Here is a 21,000-nt window from a genome sequence, read left to right as displayed (position 1 = left end):
CAAATCATCCAGTGCTTGTCACCCGACCCCCTCCGATTTTCTTTAAAATCGCACCAAATGTTCCCCAAAGTGTCTGACGGAAAATCCCAAAATATTTTGCTCCAAGGTCAATTGGTTGCTAAGATACAGCCTCACATAGCAACCGGTGCGCATTCAGAAAAATTAGTTAAAAGAAAATTAGGCATTTTTGATTGATTGTGGTGGCATGGATATTTATGCAAACGCTTTCATTTTCTGGAAATGGAGAGAACTTTATAGTCTTTGCAAGAAAAACTGACTGTGATGCGAAATTGACTTTTCGTTAACGTGCACGAGGTCACCGAAAATGGTGTTAAATGTTAATTTCCAAAATTTTGATGCATATTTAGAGGCTAATATCTTCCATATTTCATCACCTTAGGTTCTAATATATTATGATGTTGAAGGCTTTGACTTGCTCGGTAATTTTGAAAAAAAAAATGGCACATTCATGCCCACCGTTTTTACGGAGAGCGCCCTCAAAGTTGACAAAAATGAAAAATGTGCCAAATTCAAGGTAACGGATCACCCTTCGTCCCACCTAGGAATGGCACCAATTTTTGTGTATTGATAGACATTTACCTATATTATCTTGGGTTACCAAAGAAATTTTGCTCCCGAAATGTTCAATGGCAAATTTACCCTACCGAAAATGGTCGTAAATGGCCAAATTCCCATGTAATATCACATATTAGGTTTAGAGGACATTTCAAATGTCCAGGCTTTCAAGATAAAAAGGCCTAGCCCTGTGATATTTGCAGTAGGGATAGTCTGTTATACATATTTTAGTAATATACACCACAAAACACTTTCATTACATAATAATGACCTTGAAATTTAATCCAAATTTTGATAAAAACAATAAGTTGCTCCATTTTCCTCATTGCACTGCATACAATATTATGTAATACGTGTTTTGTAACACTTTTCACAGAGCAATGTTTCAAGAATTATGAAAGCTGGCAGCCTACCACATTATGGTTCTAAAGTATTTGTGCTCTTCTTTCAGATTTTGTGTCAATTTGATCATGAATGTTATACCCTTGACCTTGAAGTGCTTCTAAAAATAGCTGTAAATTTGTTAACTACAAACCTACACACATGACAGGTGTATTATGACATTCTATACTTGTGATTCTTTCACAAACACAAAAGCTTTTGATGGTGTAAATGTATATACTGGAATTAATCTATACATGCTTGCAAGATATGTTACAATTAATTGCTTTGTTCTAACAATGACCCTCAATTTCAATCAAAAAAGGGGACAGTAACATTTTGTGATTTTGTGTGCATTTCCTATGGAAAACAGTGCTTTGTGGTGAAACTCATAAAAACTTGACCATTTTTACTATCTGTCACTTTGATTGATTAATTCTATTGTAGTTATGTTAGGAAAGTGGGCTGTGACAATTTCCAATATAATAAAAACATGGTTACGATGTAGAAAATAGAAAAACAAAGAAATACATAAGAAATTCCAAAAACAAGAAAATACATAAGAATTGAAATGATTTTGGAAGTTTTCATAAGGTACAGAACAAATCCCCCGAAAAAGAAGACTCTCAGTCCTTTTAATGTGCGTCTCACAGGCTAGAATAAGAGTCTTACTATGTTGGGCGCAATGTCCATAATTATCAACTATTATTACGTACTTAAATACAGGTCTTTATGGAGAGGAATAGGCATTTCTCATGATTTTGAAGGTCATAAATCGAGGGTCATTATCGGAACAAAGTAATTGATTGTAACATCTTGCAAGCATGTATAGATTAATTCCAGTATATACATTTACACCATAAAAAGCTTTTGTGTATTTGTGAAAGAATCACAAGTATAGCATGCCATAATACACCTGGCATGTGTGTAGGTTAGTAGTTAACAAATTTACAGCTATTTTTAGAAGCACTTCAAGGTCAAGGGTATAACATTCATGATCAAATTGACACAAAATCTGAAAGAAGAGCACAAATACTTTAGAACCTTAATGTGGTAGGCTGCCAGCTTTCATAATTCTTGAAACATTGCTCTGTGAAAAGTGTTACAAAACACGTATTACATAATATTGTATGCAGACAATTTTATCCGAGTTATTTGTTATCTTATCTTACCATGTTTCACTGGGACAATTTTATCCGAACAGATTGTATGTTACCCTAGCTTGATATACGGTACATGCCTTACACTTTGACAATCTTATCCGAATACGTATAGTTTGGATAGGAGATTCAAACTTAAAACGTTTCACTGAGACAATTCCATCCGAAGAGGTATAGCTTGTATTGGTATGTTACCTTAGCAATATATGTACTAAAATAATTTGAAATAAATATACATATTTGTTTTTATGAACATGTATGTCTTTTTTTGACTGGACATCGATTGATTGAAAGTTGGATTTCTTGTGTCAATTTTTACAAAGTTTTTGATTTGTGTTTGTGTGATGGAAGATGAAGAAATAACTAAGTGGAGGGTTTGATGGCTGGAGAAATAAAATGAAATAAAGTATTAAAAATAAAATTATGGGGTAGTTTTCCAGGAAGTAGTGTTCCTAGACCCCAAATATCGATAAACAACTTGTCACCTTGATTTCTTGTCCTAAACAAATTCCGACCACTCGTTGACTTGTCTTTTTGTCCGCAACAAGTCGACTTTTCTGTTCCACTAACTAACCAATTTGTCTTCTTTTCCAAAACAAGTCGACTTGTCGTGTTTTGTCAACTCGGCATTTTGTCTTCTCGTCCAAAACAAGTCGACATTCCGAGTTTCAACAAGTCGTTATCATGTCTTCTTTTCCCAAACAAGTCGACTTCCCGAGTTTCAACAACTCATTTTCATGTCTTTTTGTCCAAAACGAGTCGACTTGCTGAGTTTCAACAACTCGTTATCATGTCTTTGTGTCCCAAACAAGTCGACTTGCCGAGTTTCAACAACTTGTCATCTTGACTTCTTGTCCCAAGCAAGTCGACTTGCCGAGTTTCAATAACTTGTCATCTTGACTTCTTGTCCCTAACGAGTCGACTTGCCGAGTTTCAACAACTTGTCATCTTGACTTCTTGTCCAAAGCAAGTCGACTTGCCGAGTTTCAACAACTCGTTATCATGTCTTCTTGTTCCAAACGAGTCGACTTGCCGAGTTTCAATAACTTGTCATCTTGACTTCTTGTCCCAAGCAAGTCGACTTGCCGAGTTTCAACAACTTGTCATCTTGACTTCTTGTCCCAAGCAAGTCGACTTGCCGAGTTTCAATAACTCGTTATCATGTCTTCTTGTTCCAAACGAGTCGACTTGCCGAGTTTCAACAACTTGTCATCTTGACTTCTTGTCCCAAACGAGTCGACTTGCCGAGTTTCAACAACTTGTCATCTTGACTTCTTGTCCCAAGCAAGTCGACTTTCCGAGTTTCAACAACCCGTTATCATGTCTTCTTGTTCCAAACGAGTCGACTTGCCGAGTTTCAATAACTTGTCATCTTGACTTCTTGTCCCAAGCAAGTCGACTTGCCGAGTTTCAATAACTTGTCATCTTGACTTCTTGTCCCAAGCAAGTCGACTTGCCGAGTTTCAACAACTTGTCATCTTGACTTCTTGTCCCAAGCAATTCGACTTTCCGAGTTTCAATAACTCGTTATCATGTCTTCTTGTTCCAAACGAGTCGACTTGCCGAGTTTCAACAACTTGTCATCTTGACTTCTTGTCCCAAGCAAGTCGACTTTCCGAGTTTCAACAACCCGTTATCATGTCTTCTTGTTCCAAACGAGTCGACTTGCCGAGTTTCAACAACTTGTCATCTTGACTTCTTGTCCCAAGCAAGTCGACTTTCCGAGTTTCAACAACCCGTTATCATGTCTTCTTGTTCCAAACGAGTCGACTTGCCGAGTTTCAATAACTTGTCATCTTGACTTCTTGTCCCAAGCAAGTCGACTTGCCGAGTTTCAACAACTTGTCATCTTGACTTCTTGTCCCTAACGAGTCGACTTGCCGAGTTTCAACAACTTGTCATCTTGACTTCTTGTCCCAAGCAAGTCGACTTGCCGAGTTTCAACAACTTGTCATCTTGACTTCTTGTCCAAAGCAAGTCGACTTTCCGAGTTTCAACAACTCGTTATCATGTCTTCTTGTTCCAAACGAGTCGACTTACCGAGTTTCAACAACTTGTCATCTTGACTTCTTGTCCCTAACGAGTCGACTTGCCGAGTTTCAACAACTTGTCATCTCGACTTCTTGTCCAAAGCAAGTCGACTTTCCGAGTTTCAACAACTCGTTATCATGTCTTCTTGTCCCAAACGAGTCGACTTACCGAGTTTCAACAACTTGTCATCTTGTCTTCTTGATCCAAGCAAGTCGACTTGCCGAGTTGCAATAACTCGGCTTCTCGGTATTTAACCTGTCTTCTCGTCTTCTTATCTCGTCATCTGGTTGGCACTTTTAAGCTTCCGTATCGGCGAATATTAGCTCATCACGAAATTTGCGAAAGTTTTATGTCCCCGAAATTCTCTGCAAAATGAAATTCAGCATTCATACTATGAAAAAAAAAAGATACAGGGGGCACCTACACAAATATCAATGAGTAGGTCCTGAGGGGTCATCTCTTCAAATTTGGTGCTTTTATCTACAGTGTAACGGTAACATCAACATTTGACGTTAAGCGACCTGACTATAATTCAAGACACAAGACAGAATTAGAAGAATGGACAGTGGTGCTACCAAATTTTCAGTTTTACGCGCAAATGGTGAATTAAGTTGTTGAGTGAATTCTTTACACTTTTGTCGCTATGGTTTCGAAACACAAAGTTCATAACCCAAACATCCATATTTTTTTTCTTTCATGTGAGACCTTATTCGTCAAATATTGATGTAAGTATGCCAGGTGGTAACAATGTATTAATTGGAGAAATTTACAAGCCCCCAACCTGTAATAATTCTGACTTCATCTCAATTTCAGAAATTATTTTAGATTCGCCCTATTTCCGCAACAAACACGTGTATATAATGGGCGATCTTAATTTAGACTTACTTGATTATGATAAGCCACAAACACGTGATTTTTTGATACTATGGTATCACCCTCTTTCACTCCTTATATTACCAAGCTAACAAGATTATTTGGAGCCTCCGCAACACTGATCGATAACATATTTTCAAACAACCATGATTATGTTGATCAATGTATCGTTGTTACGGACATATCAGATCAATTTCCCGTTATATTTTCTTCCATTTCTGCTATACCTGAATCGCATAAGTAAAAGGTGTGTAAAAATTAATCGCAATCACGAGTATTCTCCTATCATAATATCCACCTGTTCAAACAAAGTTTATCCGAAATTGTTTGGAATGAGGTTTTTGACTCTACTGATCCGAATGATGCGTATGACAGATTTATGAACATTTTGGAACCTTTTTATATCACTCGCATTTCCCTTTGAGAAATCAAAGAGGAAACTACAAAACAGTTCCGCGCTTACCTTGGATAACAAAAGCTTTACTTAGATCCACAAGCAGGAAAAAATACTTTGTTTTACAGATATAAATCACGTAATACAGCTTTGAATAAATCGAAGTACATTAAATATTACTCTTACGTCCCTGTTGCGTAAAGTTAAAAAAATATATTTTTGTTCTTTGTTTGAACAGCACAAGTCAGACGCAAAATCTACTTGGCATGTGATAAATAGTGTTATTCATAGACGTGTAAATAAGGGTATTATTTGTTAAGATCGCAACTGCTGATCTGTAAATCAACAAACATGTCGGAAAAAGGGAAGGAACCAGTGGGACTCGAACTTGTCATCTACTGCTTTCCGGGCAGCGACACTACCACCAGGCTGTCCCTGGTTGCCGGCAGTTACACGATGAACATGGAACAAATACCCAAGCTCCGAAATTCCGACATTGTTATGTTAAGTAGTCCAAGGCGGACAAGGCATATGATAAATGAAAGAAAGATATTATTCAGAAGGGTGAAGGCTCAGGTTTGAGTTTCTTCAGTAATTGTCTCCCTCTACAAATGAAAATTTGTTAAGATCGCAACTGCTGATCTGTAAATTAACAAACATGTCGGAAAAAAAGAACCATTGGGACTCGAACCTGTCGTCTACTGCTCTCTGGGCAGCGACAAAACCAGCAGGCTGGCCCTGGTTTCCGGCAGTGACACAATGAACATAGAACAAATACCCAAGCTCCGAGATTCCGACATTGTTATGTTAAGTAGTCCAAGGCGGACAAGGCATAGGATAAATGAAAGAAAGATATTATTCAGAGGGGTAAAGGCTCAGGTTTGAGTTTCTTCAGTTTGTCTCCCTCTACAAATGAAAATTTGTTAAGATCTGTAAGATCTGTAAATTAACAAACATGTCGGAAAAAAAGGAACCAGTGGGACTCGAACCTGTCATCTACTGCTGTAGATGACAGGTTCGAGTCCCACTGGTTCCTACTGCTGTAGATGACAGGTTCGAGTCCCACTGGTTCCTTTTTTCCGACATGTTTGTTAATTTACAGATCAGCAGTTGCGATCTTAACCAATTTTCATTCGTAGAGGGAGACAAACTGAAGAAACGCAAACCTGAGCCTTCACCCCTCTGAATAATATCGTTCTTTCATTTATAAGGGTATTAATGATGATATCCTTTGTGAAGAGAAAAATTTAACAGATGATGCGGAAATTGCGGAAGCATTTAGCTCTTATTCTTTTTTTTTCTTTTTTTTTTGATATCGGTCCGAATCTCGCCCGCGATATTTCATCTGCACACGGACCCTGTCATTCATATCTACTAAATTCCAATCCTCAGTCTTTATTTTTTCTCCCAGTACTTGAAGCAGTGGTCTTAGATATTGTCAATTCTTTTAGCCCCAAGAAGAGTACAGGTCATGATGGGATTTTTAATCACCTCATGAAACGTATTGTAAATGAAATACTTTCACCATTAGTTCACATTTTGAATTTATCTTTATCAACAAGTATTGTGCCAACTATAATGAAAATTGCTAAAGTTATCCCAATTTATAAGAAAGGCAGAAAAGATAAGTTAGGAAATTACTCTGTATCGACCCGGATATCGCTTCTGTCCTCCTTTTCTAAATTACTTGAGAAGATGGTTTATGATCGTTTAATTAAATTTGTAAATGGATGTGATATTTTAGCTGATAATCAATTCGGTTCCGGAAAAAAAAAAAACATGCAACCACCCATGCTATATTAGTACTGGTTGAGAAAGTTGTAAGAGCTATAGACACAAAGTCGCATACAGTCGGTCTGTTTCTGGACTACTCCAAGGCCTGTGACACAATAGATCACGAAATTCTTTTTTATGAATTAAATCATTACGGTATTCGTGGAAAGGCTTTGGAGTGGTTCAGAAGTTACCGGTCGAACTCAATTTGTTTCAGTAAATAATGACTCTGAAATAAACTCGATTTGTTGTGGTGTTCCACAGGGCTCCCTCTTAGGTCCTCTTATATTCATTTTACATATTAATGACTTCCGGAACTCATCCTCTCTGCTGTCTTTTCTTCTGTTCGCAGATGATACAAGTCTCTTTTATTCTCACTCAGATCCTAATGTTTTGCTCGATTCTTTGAATAATGAACTTAACTTGGTATTTGAGTGGATTCAGGCAAGTAGATTGTCGCTTAATATGAATAAGACTAATTATATGGTTTTCAGTAACACAATAAAATCTCTTCTAGGTTTAGCTTTAGTGAACGGATTACAGTTACACCAAATGTAGATGCAACAAAATTTTTAGGTATTTATATTGATAGTAGCCTTTCATGGAAGGTACACGTTGATTATTTATGTAAGTTATTGTGTAAAAATGTTGGAGTTATTCGCAAACTGAAATATATCTTCCCAAAGCCAATATTGCATTCTCTTTATACAACTGTATTTTATTTCGTGAGTTTACGCAAGAACTCACAGTGAGAGCCCGCTCAACGCGCGCGCAGTCATATCGCTTCTTCGCACGTTTTGCACGAGGGGCTAAGTTCCCTCATCGCAGTCTAAATCCAGTTTTATTTGTCCTTTTAACTGTGCATCGTCGCAATATCTTATCATATTGTGGATTGTTATTATTTATAGCTCAGTTAGAGCTGACTTTGCTTCGGAAGTGGATTTTTATTCACGAGATATCGCGGGATGGAAATTCCGCTTTCCGCTCCCCCACAGCATACAGCTAAGCCTGTCGTGGGTACGGGTGGCACCACTAGTACGAGCGCCCTGCATACAGCTAAGTCTGTCGTGGCGATGGTGACTACAACCGTGCATCATGAACCCAAGTGTTCGCCGGCTAGTATTAAGGCTCCAACAAAGAAAGAAGGGAATGGGAAAACCCTTAAAAAACCCACCAAACCAGGCCTAAGTAAGAAGGCAGCTCCCCCTAAAGAGAAGACGGACGCGGAGGTGCTTTCCCGCCTTTCTAAACTCGAATCCATGTTTGAAAAGGTCATGGAAATACTGCCGTCTCAGCCTACTCGTATCCAACAACAGCAACTACGTGCCGGCCATGTTGGCACGGCTTGTACCGCAGAAAACCACGGTGGTGTGCCGTTTGGGGGCATGGATGTGTGTGCTACAGACGATAGTACGCAAGCACGCGGTACGCTGCACGACGACCACGGCGGCAGCAGCTACAGTGGGGATGAATGCGATTTCCCTGCGGCAGCAGCGGGTTACGCACCTGCAGAGCTCACGGGGCGGCCAGTACAAGTGCCATCCTTTGCTGCAAAATTTGCGGTCTCCGCCTGTGTGGGCGACCCTATCAATGACGAATTGGCAAATTCTACAAATTATCTCATCTCCCATTGTCTGGAGGAAAAATCTATGGAAGAGTCAGCGGCAAACTACCCAGCACCGAGCAATTGCCCCAACTTACTAGTCCCTAAAGTCAATCCAGTGATTTGGGATAATGTGACACAGACTACGCGCAGCAGAGACGTTAAGCTGCAGAGAGTACAGAAATCTCTTACCCGCGGGCTGTGTGCGTTCCTACAAACTCTTCCTACTGACGTGAACGAGGCGCAACAGGACGCACTCGCTTTACTCTGTAATGCCAATTACGAGATGAATTGCCTGAGAAAGGAGCTGATCAAGCCCGATATGAACGCTGCTTACGCACATCTGTGCAAGCCTACTACGCCCGTGACCGCGTTTCTATTCGGTGATGACTTGGGACAACGTGTAAAAGATCTCAAGGAGGAGAATAGGGCTGCCTTTAGTGTGGTTAAAGGCCAGGCTAAGAGATCTACTCATCAGCCGTACCACCCATACAAGCGCACGGCCAGCGGTGGATTCAGCCGGAAGCAATATCGGAACGCATGCTGGCTCGCAGCTGGCGATACATCCAGGCCTTTTTTAGGCCAGCAGCAGCGGGGATACAGACATTCAGCCCCGCACACGCAGACTCGCCCACCTCCAGCTCATGCGCACAACCGGGGGCAGAGCTACTCGACAGCAACCCCAGCCAAGCCAAACACTGTGTCACGGAGAAAGTAACTGCACTACCCAAGGAGGTAAGTTGCAGGCCTAGCTCTTGTTGTGGAAATACACAATCTACTCACACTGTACAGTCAGTTTTTGACATTGAACATGTAGATGTTCCATTAGACCTGCCCGTTGGGGGTCGATTGAGGCATTTTAGCAAACAGTGGAATCATATTACCACTGATCCTTTCATACTTGATGCAATTAGCGGTTACAAACTTGAATTTCAAGAGGCGTATAGCCCACCTCATAGAGGTAAACCGCCTTACCACTACAGAGTGGGTAATGCTGAGGAGAGCAAGATTGACATTGAAATTCGAAAACTGGCCGAGAAAGGCGTAATCGAAGAATGCCAGCATGTGGCTGGAGAATTTGTGTCCAATATCTTTACACGCCCAAAGAAAAATGGGGACATACGCCTAATTTTAGATTTATCGGACCTCAATGACAGTCTGAATGTACAGCATTTCAAAATGGATAACATCCATACGGCTACAACCCTAATTTCCCCTGGTTGTTACCTTGCCTCAATCGACCTTCGAGATGCCTACTACTCTGTCCGTGTTCACCCCTCATATCGCAAGTATTTGAGATTTGTCTGGCACGAGAAATGTTGGCAATTTAAGGTACTCCCCAATGGCCTTAGTACAGCGCCTAGGCTCTTCACAAAGCTTATGAAGCCGGTGTTCGCAAAGCTGCGACAGGCAGGCCACCTGGTTGTGGGGTATTTAGATGACACTCTCATAATCGTTGAAACTGAATCACAAGCACTAGAAGCGGTGCAAGCAACCACAAAACTGCTCTCTGACCTTGGTTTTGTCATTCATTCAGAGAAATCTATCCTAGAGCCTCAGCAACGGCTCCAATTTTTGGGGTTTATCTTGGATTCGGAAAGCATGACTATAACGCTCCCGCATGAGAAATGTCAAAATATCAGGGCAGTATGTGCGGAATTGCTAGGGAAACAAAACCCTACTATCAGGCAGGTGGCGCAGGTCATTGGGAAAGTGATTGCTACTTTCCCTGCTATTCAATATGGCCCCCTCTTCTATCGTAATCTAGAAAGAGACAAAATTCTTGCACTAAAATCAAGCAAAGGGCATTTTGATAGACCTATGAATTTGTCTGAAGCTTCTAAACAGGAGTTAATGTGGTGGTTCAATAACATTCACTGCCAGTCGGCACCAATTAGTCGAGATCGGCCAGCTTTAGAGCTACGTACTGACGCCAGTGGGCAAGGATGGGGTGCCACTGATTTAAGCAGTGAAACTGGCGGTAGATGGGATGATCAGGAGATAGTGCATGCTCAAAACAATGAAATCAACTATCTTGAAATCTTAGCTGCAGGGCTTCGTTTGAAGTCATTTTGCGGCCACCTGCATGATACACATGTGCTCATTAGAACTGACAACACAGCAGCTGTAGCCTACCTGAACAATATGGGAGGCATTAAATCTCGAGCCTGCGACAGGGCAGCACGAGACATTTGGGTTTGGTGTAAGGAAAGGAATATCTGGATCACAGCAGCCTATTTACCAGGTCGTGACAATACAGAAGCAGACAGTAGATCTCGTCATTTTAATGACAGAACAGAATGGATGCTGAATAAGAAAGTTTTTACTGATATCACTAAAAAATGTGGTACTCCCCAAATTGATCTTTTCGCGTCCAGACTCAATAAGCAGCTGCCTGCGTACGTTACGTGGCTGCCTGACCCAGATGCGGTTTCTGTGGATGCATTCACTCTGAATTGGGGTGATCTGTATTTCTACGCATTCCCTCCTTTCTGCCTCATCCCCAAATGTCTCCAAAAAATAGAAAACGACAAGGCACATGGTCTCTTGATTGTCCCAAACTGGCCTACGCAAGCGTGGTTTCCTCGCATGAGGAGAATGCTTAAAGATGAACCACTCTTAATTCCTAGACACAGGAATTTGATTACGCAACCAGTATCTGGGGAACCGCACCCTTTACACGCTTGCCTTGATCTGTTATGTTGCAGGTTTTGAAGCTGCCGTTCGAGAACTCTGGCATGAGCAGCAGAACGGTGGACATCTTGGCAGCATCTTGGAGGGCATCAACCCAAAGACAATATTGTACATATATAAGGAAATGGAGAAAGTTTTGTACACTTAAGAAGGAAAGTCACCTTCATGCCAAGATTAATTTTGTTTTGGAGTTTTTTACACACATGTTTTATGAAGAGAACTTGAGCTATTCAGCTATTAACTCAGCACGGAGTGCACTTGCTACCTTTCTAGTGTTAGAGGATGAACAATTTACTGTCAGCACTCATCCGCTTCTCTCTCGTTTTATGAGAGGTGTGTTCCAGCTCAGGCCCCCAAGGCCGCGGTATTCGGAAATTTGGGACGTGAATATTGTTTTTAGATATTTGAGAAGTCTAGCTCCCGCTAACTCGCTTAGCTTGAAGCAATTAACGATGAAGCTGTGCATGTTACTGGCCTTGATATCCACCCAGAGGGTACAGACTTTGCATTGCCTGAATCTAGACAGCATGATTCTCAAACAATCTATGGTGTCATTCAAAGTTAATGAACATCTTAAGCAGTCTAGACCTGGGAATTTTGGATTGGACGTACTTTTGAAAGCGTACCCCCCAGACAGACGTTTGTGTGTAGTTACATACATTAAGGCCTACCTTCGGAGAACCAAAGAGATCCGAGGAGAGGAAAGTCATCTCTTCATTAGTTTTCGCAAGCCTTTCAAGAGAGTAACGGCACAGACGATTTCTCGATGGATCAAAGAAATCATGACTGGCGCTGGCATTGACACCACAATGTTCAGTGCACATTCAACCCGAGCAGCATCTAGCTCAGCAGCAAACAGGGCGGATGCATCTATTCCTCTGATCCTCGCAAAAGCAGGCTGGTTAAAAGAACGAACATTCCGTAAATTCTACGACAAACCTCTACAAGAAGACGGACAGTGCCTGTCACAGCTCATTGTGAGGGAATAATGGCCTCAGACCAAGGTAATTTGAGCTTACATTTTGCTTGCCATTGTGCATGCTTGAGTTTGTTCAGTTGGAACAAATGTGACTTCTGTGCTACAAAATCTCACTGTGAGTTCTTGCGTAAACTCACGAAATAAAATAGAAAGATTAAACGAGAACTTACCTGTTTGAAGTTTGATCTTTATTTTATGAGGGAGTTGGAGAAAGAATTCACAGTCCCTCCTCTCCCTTCCCATGGCATGAATACTATTACAAAATGTATAGATCAACTTCAAGTAAGTTCTCAATCTTTCCACTCTGACAGAAGTCACATCTTGTTGCTACGAAGTATGACTGCGCGCGCGTTGAGCGGGCTCTCACTGTGAATTCTTTCTCCAACTCCCTCATAAAATAAAGATCAAACTTCAAACAGGTAAGTTCTCGTTTAATCTTTCTATTATTACCTTAGTACTTGAATTGCGGAATATTGGTCTGGGGAAATTGCTCAAAGACTAAAATCAGTTCGTTATTTTTGATTCAGAAAAAGGCCTTGCGGATTATCAATCGTGCACATTCTTTTGATCACATTAATGAATTGTTTGTTTCAAGTAAATTGTTAAAAAATTTTGATTTGTATTTGTATCATGTTGGATTTTTTAGGTATAAGTGGAATACTGGTGATCTTCCTATCATATTTTCCTGAATGTTTGTTAAAAACAGTGATATCCATACATACCCTACAAGACACAGTGAATCCTATTATTTTTCCCCTGTTCGTACAGTTTTAGCCCTTAGGATTATTACTTCGACCGGCCCTTCTTTCTGGAATGAGTTAGATTCTGTTCGGTTGCAATCAAGTTCATTAAGTTCCTTTAAGCAAAATCTTAAAGCAATTTTTCTAAAATCCTACGTTTAATTATTTTGCCGTGATCACTTGAAAAAAATGTTACATACTCAAAATGATGCCTCGCTCCGATGACTTCATTTGTTTGATCAACTTGGCTACTTTTCTTAGCATTGATACCATAAGTTTAATCACAAACATCATACAATACTTTGTACATTCCGTAAACTTTATAATATTCTCGACATCTTGTATTTTTGCATATTACGTCACTTTTTGACATTGATATACTGTGCTAAAAGAATATATTACATTTTTGGAGCCTACATCCTACAAGCTTTGCTTTTTTAATAGTGAGTTCCTCATATTACACGTCAATTATACGTCCTTATGCATTTGTGCAATTTTGTTTCAAACTGACCATTGTGTTAAAAACATTGCTTTTTCAAAAGCAAATGGAATATAGAACTGGCATGAATGTGGAATATTGAACATGGATGAAAAAAAAATATGAATATCGCATGCTCGATAAAGTTTCATTAAAACATGTTTCATTCCTACCGATTCTTACGGATAATCAAAAAAACAAAAAACAAACAAACATTCGGCTCTCTCGATTTAGCACTAGACAATAGGTTCATCTGCGCAATAAAAGATGAATTCACACACAAAAGAAACAAGTGAATAATGTTGAGGGGTATTTACGAAGAATGGTGTATGACACGGAAAACCCCTTGTTGTCATTTATCTAGAATAAGCTATGAGACTTAAATCCAATAACTGAAAACTAATGTCGTGAATATTCTCAGGCTGCATGGAGTCCGATGTCTATGGGAAATCAACGTTACAACAATGGTACGGCACACATTTTGATGAATCTGTACCTCAAACTTATTCCACTGCTTAAATTCGTCGCTAAATTTTCTCTCAAGTTTGGTTCATCCTTCATCACTTACAGAGTTTTAAAGTTTTTGAATGGGGAGGTGAAGCAGAAAGATAGGGTGTATCACTTTGTTTATAACTGAACTTGCACTCCTAACATTTCAAAAGTACAAGCACGCGGCAGAAAGTCGTCTTTTTGAAGGGGCTCGGAAGGATTTTTCGGTCCGTTACTCCCCCTCCCCCCCCCCCCCCCCCTTCCCCTAAGATTTTTTTTTTCCCGCGGAGGAACACCATTTGCTGTGGTTAGCTGCATGGTCAGGCAAGCTCATGATCATGTGCTTATTAACAACCCTATTTAACTTATAACTTAATGATAACTTACGTGTGCTCAATAAACACACGAACAACCGACGTTGCTACCAGTGGCGTAACTACGGGGGGGGGGGGGGGGGGGGGGAGGGGGGAGGGGGGCACGTGCTCCCCCCCCCCCCCCCCCATCCGCTGGTAAAAAAAAAAAAATACCAAAATGGTAATTCATGGGTTAGTAAACTGCTTTTGAAATCGACATAAAAGGGTGATCAAGAAATAAGATATTTTTCTAAGATTTCTTTTAACCATAATTAAAGAGGTATTATAGTGTGAAACATTGTTCAAAAAGCCCGAAGCCGACAAAAGATTGTGATTCAGCATGATTCCAGGTTGGCATTCTGAATATAAGCAGGATGTGCCCAGTGTACTCAGAACATCCGAACGACAAAAAGAGTTGCTGCAATGTTGCGCAATGTGATGTAAAATGTATACCTTTGTTCCTTACATTTCGTTATATCAAAGCTAGATCATTGATTTTGCAGTGTTGCTTTGCATACTAGTCTATATCAAAATGCCTTACATTGCCAATAATAAGACTTGACCTGGGCTATTTCCTAACTTTTCCATGTATATAAAACAAACACACACAAACACAAACAATTAGGGGATGCTCTACAGTGCAGATTTTGGACATCCTTCCCCCGCTTGGTCACGTCGACGCCCCCTCGCTGCTCATACCCTCCCCCATGAATCATGAACATAAACCGACACCCTTAACTACCAGTGGCAGATCCGGGGCGCCCCCCCCCCCCCCTCTTAATTTCCAAAGCGAAAAATATAGCTACAAACGGCCGCAGTTTTTGGACTGTAAAATGTCAAAATTTTCAAGCTCGCTTGCTCCGCTCGCTGCATTTAAGTGTTATGCCATTCTCCTGATGTTGCTGCCAGTAATTGCCAGCAGTTGCGCCCGGTGTGCCCCCCCCCCCCCCTTAATTTCCAAAGTGAAAAAGTATAGCTACGAACGGCAGTTTTGGGACTGTAAAATGTCAAAATTTTCAAGCTTGCTCGCTCTGCTCGCTCGCATTTAAGTGTTATGCCATTCTCCTGATGTGACTGCCAGCAGTTGCGCCCGGTGCGCCCCCCTTAAGTTCCAAAGCGAAAAGATATAGCTACAAACGGCAGTTTGGGGACTGGAAAATGTCAAAATTTTCAAGCTTGCTCGCTTCGCTCGCTCGCATTTAATCGTTATGCTATTCTCCTGATGTAACAGTGATTGCCAGCAGTTGCGCCCGGTGCGCCCCCCCCCCCTTAATTTCCAAAGCGAAAAAATATAGCTACAAACGGCAGTTTTTGGACTGTACAATTTCAAATGTTCAGGCTCGCTCGCTTTGCTCGCTCGCATTTAATCGTTATGCCATTCTCCAAATATTGCTGCCAGTAATTGCCAGCAGTGCGCCCGGTGCGCCCTCCCCCGTATAGCTACAAACGGCAGTTTTTGGACTTTAAAATGTCAACATTTTCAAGCTCGTTCGCATGTAATCGTTATGCCATTCTCCTGATGTTGCTGCCAGTAATTGCCAGCAGTTGCGCAAAGTGCAATTTGTCGTTTCACACCGTCATTACATAATCCATGTAGGCCTAAGGAAAACGTACAATGTTGCTCAATGACTGCGCTGTGGAATGTATCACATTCCGTTATGTAGTGTAGTCCCCATTAAGTTTGCAGACTGACAGCGCACGCACAAGCATACACACCTTAAAATTACTTTTCCACGAGGTGCCCCCCCCCCCCCCAATGTCTTGACAAACGGTACGCCCACTGGTTGCTACTCCAACCAAAAGACGCCCCAAAACACCACTTTCACTCACGTGAGACCATCATTAACTTGGGATGAATGGTTCTGATAGAATAAAAGAATATTGATTATTTTACAATTTTACACAGACAGGTGAAAAGGCGGTTTTTTTTTCACTTAACTTCTCCATTAGGGTTTTCCCAAATATGATTAAATTTCGCAAGCAGAAATCTGTTCATATACGCTTATGTCTTGATGTGATATCGTTTTAAAACGCCGACTCTTGTTTAGAATTTGAGAAAATTATCATGTAACATCTCACCCTTGTAACAACTAGACCCGGTCTCCCCAAGTCATACTCCCATTCTGTAGTGAAGTATGCCTTATATTTGCATTTTTATGCCTCCGCCACGAAGTGGTGCCGGAGGCATTGTGTTTTCGGGTTGTCCGTCCGTCCGTCCGTAATGAATTTTGTGGACAGGGTAACTACCAAAACCTTTTGAGGTATCCTAATGAAACTTGGCATGTATGTGTGTTAGGGGGTGAAGTTGTGCCTATGAACTTTTGGGTGCACATGCTCAAGGTCAAAGGTCAAAAGGTCAAGGTCGAATGATTAAAATTTCACTATTTCCCCCATATCTATGCAATGCCTAAAGATATTTTCTTGAAACTTAGTGTATACATGTATTACCAATTAAGATTCTCTGGTGAAAGTTTGGGGTCATGAGGTCAAAAGGTCGAAGGTTAAAAGGTCAAGTAAAGTGTTAAAATTTTACTTTTTTTCTCTGTATCTTGGAAATTGTTCAAGGTATCTTCATGAAACATAGTATATATGCATGTACTGACTGGCAGTGGTTATCTAGGGAATTCAGGGTTCATTGGGTCAAAGGTCAAGGCAATACTTCAAAATTTTACTATTTTCCTTATATTTATGCAATGCCAGCAGGATTATTTTGTTTAACTTGATGTATGCATGTATAACCCAATAGAAATTATTTGGGAGTTTTTTTTTTTTTTTTTGCCAAGAAGGTCAAATGTCAAAAGGTCAAAGTGAAAGTGCTGAACTTACTTCTTTCTCCATATCTCGGAAGTGGCTCAAGTTATCTTGAAACACAGTGATTCTCTTATAAATCAAAGGCCAGATGAAAATGATAACAATTTACTGTTCAATACAGAAATTGCACTTTTTCTCCATACCTTGAAAATTACTCGGTGCATAAACTTATGAAAGGGTCAAAGTCAAGTTAAAGTTCTTAAATCCCCAAATACATGCTCTCCTCCAATTCATCCAATTAAACATACACGTGCAGGTCAAGGAAGGTAAACATTCAATACATTTGTGACAAACATGTCATTTTGATATTTTGCCAATTTTGTGAAAGTGTAATCACACATTGTCCACATGTACCTGGTACTATAGACCCATTAGGAGAATCATGCATACCAGGCATACCAGTCGCATAGCGACATTTCTAGTTATTTTATACAACACCAATTTACAATGTAGCTGTCCAATTAGTCGATTGCCTATCACATGACATTTAGTGAAAAGTTCCATCGCACGCCCTAGCTGTCAGCCGTGTAATTTTGAATGAGCAAAAATGGATAGCTCAATTGCTGACGTCACCCGTAAGTTTTTGTTCCATTGCACGACTCTGATGTCACAATAGGGCCATTCTTCCAAAAAGGGTGCAAAACTGTGATTTTCCTGTCGTCTGCATGTTCATACAGTTTACATTGGTATTTTGTTCCTCAGAAACCATTTTTTTTTGTAGTTAAATTTATCCGAGAGGTTAGACCTGTAATACAAATCGAAATAGTTATCGGGATACCATGGATAATATTAGGAATACGATCCGAAGTTTGATGTAACCCTAAATACCCCATGTCGCCAAACAAGGAAGTGCTCATATATATATATATATATATATATATATATATATAAGTTGTTTTCTGTTAACACATCATTCAGATCAAATCTTTTGTACCTCATTCCATTGCCCCTCGAATGCCTGAATGAAAAATGATATCACATAACAATATGATGCTTTTATATTTCTCTAAGAGATCATTTACATCATGTCGCCAAAAAGCTGTCAGATGTTACCCTTTTTCAGACTCTTGAGAGAAGATCAAAGAAATGTCGCATGGCAATGTAATTTCATGATATGATATGATATGATTTTATATGATTATTATGTATTGTTTTCATCTGATAATGGAATTCTATATTTTACTTGTATATGCAAGTGTATGTTAATCCGCTATTCAGCCATTTGGCTGCCATGGCAGTATTGTGAATAAACCTGATTGAAATGTGCTAAACAGAGTCAACCTAACGCATACATGGAACCATGATTTATTCGTTGAATGTCTTGTTGCAAAAAAAAAAGAAAGAAAAAGAAATATATATATATATATATATATATATACATATATACTGATCAGAAGCCGCGGAAGCTTAATGTTACGATGAGCTGAAATCAGATACGATACCTAAACTTTGCCTCATTTAGAAAAAAAGTATGTTGTGAATAGAAATAAAACTCAGATACTTTTAAATACGTGAAGTAATGATTAATCACACAGCAGAAATTGTTGGCGAAAACGATACGTTACCATCAAACATGTCAGATAAGTTACCAATAGAATGTATCGTGCAGCAAGGTTAACCGCGACGCGCTTTTGAGCGTGGATTTAACCAGTTGATAGCGCGATCTATATGATTTGCTAAGGGGAATTAAAAGTTTATTTGATGAAAATCGGTTTTGAAATGGCCGATTTATCCAAAATAAAGAAAAAAAGAAAGAGGTCGTAACAAAATGTGATGGCTCATACACTTTTATTTGGACATCTTTCTTGTACACTGTACTTTATTTTGGACATCTCAGTCATTTCAAAACCGATTTCATGAAATAAATACTTTCTTGTTCTTCTTAGAGTTGTATAATCTTAAGTATTTCGTATTGAACTCGGCTTCGCCTCGTTGAATAGAGCGCCTCTATCTTTCACCTCGTGCGAAATCTTGTACCATCACACTTCTAGTCTGGGTGCCAAAGCCACTTTTTGGGCCTAACCTTGTTTTACCGTCCACCCAATGTTTTTTGATGATTCTACCCTATTTCGGGGGTGCTGAATCCGAATCTGGATGATGCAACTCTTGCATCCTTGAGGGTTTTGAGATATATTTAAGATGGCCGCCAAAATGGCCGCCAAAACCGGAAATTCCCACGTATTTCCTTCTAAATGGTGAGATATTGAAAACAATTGATGGATTTACCCTATTTCGAGGGTGCTGAATCCGAATCTGGATGATGCAATTCTTGCATCCTTGAGGATTTTGACATATTCATGATGGCCGCCGAAATGGCCGCCAAAACCGGAAATTCCCATGTATTTCCTTCTAAAAGGTGAGATATTGAAAACAATTGATGGTTTTACCCTATTTCGAGGGTGCTGAATCCGAATCTGGATGATGCAACTCTTGCATCCTTGAGAATTTTGAGATATTCAAGATGGCCGCCAAAATGGCCACCAAAACCGAAAATTCCCACGTATTTCCTTCTAAATGGTGTGAAATTGAAAATAATTGATGATTCTCCCTATTTGTAAGGTGCTGAATCCGAATCTGGATGATGCAACTCATGCATCCATGAAGTTTTTGAGATATTCAAGATGGCCGCCAAAATGGCTGTGAAAATGGCCGCCAATTAAAACCGGAAATTCCCATGTATTTCCTTCTGAATGGTGAGAAATTGAAAACAATTGATGGATTTACCCTATTTCTATGGTGTTGAATCCGAGTTTGGATGATGCAAACCTTGCATCCTTGAGGGTATTGAGATATTCAAGATGGTCGCCAAAATGGCCGCCAAAATGGCCGCCAATCAAAACCGGAAATTTCTATGTATTAGCTTTTAAATGGTGAGAAATAGAAAACAGTTGATGGTTTTACCCTATTTCGAGAGTGCTGAATCCGAATCTGGATGATGCACCTCGAGATAGTCAAGATGGCCGCCAAAATGGCCGCCGAAACGAAAACTCCAATGTATTTCCTTCTTATAAATGGTGAGAAATTGATAACAATTGATGGTTTTCGTCATACACAGTGAAACCAGCTCTACTGGATATCTTTGAGTTGGTACGATACAAGTGTGCCAGAAATTAACCCTTCAAGACTACAGATGCGGTTGAATAATTGCAAGATTACACTGTTTCCTCTACATAATATAATGGATAAGTTTTGAACACTAACAATTAATGGACAAGACATGTTCATCTAAATCATATTGTGATAGTGATGTAGAGAAGTGTACTGAAATTACCCAACATTACCTGCCTTAATCCATGAGCAGTTTTAATCTCTTTATCCATGAACACTCAAATTGGTTATTTGGTGGTCTTGATGACATTGTTGAAGACACGAGTGGGACATTTTTATTGTTATGCTTTAATTTTTTCTTCAATATGATGTAACATTATGTATGTGTATATGTGGATATGTACATATAATCTATTACAAACACACACGAGGGGACGGACAAATCACAGGTAACGCGCCGTGAAAAAAAAAAAACTAAATAAAAATAAAACGACAACATGGAAGGTAATAGTTGATAATCCAGTATTTACGAATACCATAATCGCGCAGAGTGTTTTTGAAATTACCCTTATTGATATCTACTATAGTGGTCGTGGATGCAACCATTTCCAATGACC

Source organism: Diadema antillarum, unplaced genomic scaffold (genome assembly GCF_040938485.1).
Source record: "Diadema antillarum isolate AM-2024a unplaced genomic scaffold, OU_Dant_1.0 seq00001977_RagTag, whole genome shotgun sequence".
Lineage (NCBI taxonomy): Eukaryota > Metazoa > Echinodermata > Echinoidea > Diadematoida > Diadematidae > Diadema > Diadema antillarum.
This window is presented reverse-complemented; position numbering follows the sequence as displayed.